Here is a 1208-nt window from a genome sequence, read left to right on the forward strand (position 1 = left end):
AGAAATCGCACACTGCGTTCATGATTTGAGGAATTTTGTTCAAAACGGACCTATCCTGCAAACTTTGGAAGCCAATGTTAACCAAGTAGGATGGCATATGAAATATCGGACACATCCATCTTGATCACATGACTATAGAGATACTGTGTAGGCCGATTTGCGTGATTTTTGGACTGAATCTGAAGGAGTACTGTTTAGCAAAAGTCGGCCTCATGCTGGCGCTATGACAGGCTGATCTGAAAAATGTGGGGCAGAGGTTCTGCTGTGGAGATTAGTTGGTCGCATACAGAAGGACGGACACACACACACGGACGGACGGACGGCAGGGGGCAAAACATACTCCCTCGCCATGCCTTTCGGCCTGGTGGAGACAATAAGTATAGTTTCTTAATTGATTGATTGATCAAATCGTCCGTCCGTCCGTCCGTGTGTGTCCGTCCTTCTGTCTGCGACCAGCTAATCTCCGCCACCGTTGGCCCTGTCGCTGTGAAACTGTGCACACACACTCCTTGGATGCCACAGCAGAACCTCTGCCCCACATTTTTCAGATCAGCCTGTCATAGCGCCACCATGAGGCTGACTTTTGCAAAACACTTTTTGCTCTTACTCCTACAGATTTTGTAAAAAAAAACACACAAATCGGTACACAATATCTCTATAGCCATGTGATCAACACGGATCTGTCTGGTTTTCCATATTCCATCCTGATTGGCTAATATTACCTTCCAAAGTTTGCAGGATTGGTTCATTTTGAACAAAATCCCTCAAATCATGAACGCAGCATGCGATTTCCGTGAAATTTTCCACAGAGATTCCCACTTGGCCCAGGAAGAAATGCCACCCTTTTCACATTGGCCTGTTATAGCGCCACCAGCAGGTCTAATTTAGCAAACCACATTTTTGGAACAAAATGCCTGAAATCATGAATGCAGTGTCCGATTGTCGTGCAAGGCCTAAGAAGAAATGGCACCCTTTTCACATTAGCCTATTATGGCGCCACCAGGAGGCCACATTAATCTACCTGACCTGGCGGAGACTTGTGCTCCGAGGAGCACTTTTTCTAGTTGTTCCTCAATTGCTTCATCTGACAGATTGTGAAACGAATGATGACAGAGATCAACTGTAATATTATACTGTTGTTCTCCAATTTGACTGCTTATTAAAACTAAACCACAATAATAATCTCATCTCCCACAGGTTGAAAGGTG

Source organism: Gymnoscopelus microlampas, assembly GCF_963454915.1.
Source record: "Gymnoscopelus microlampas genome assembly, chromosome: 19".
Lineage (NCBI taxonomy): Eukaryota > Metazoa > Chordata > Actinopteri > Myctophiformes > Myctophidae > Gymnoscopelus > Gymnoscopelus microlampas.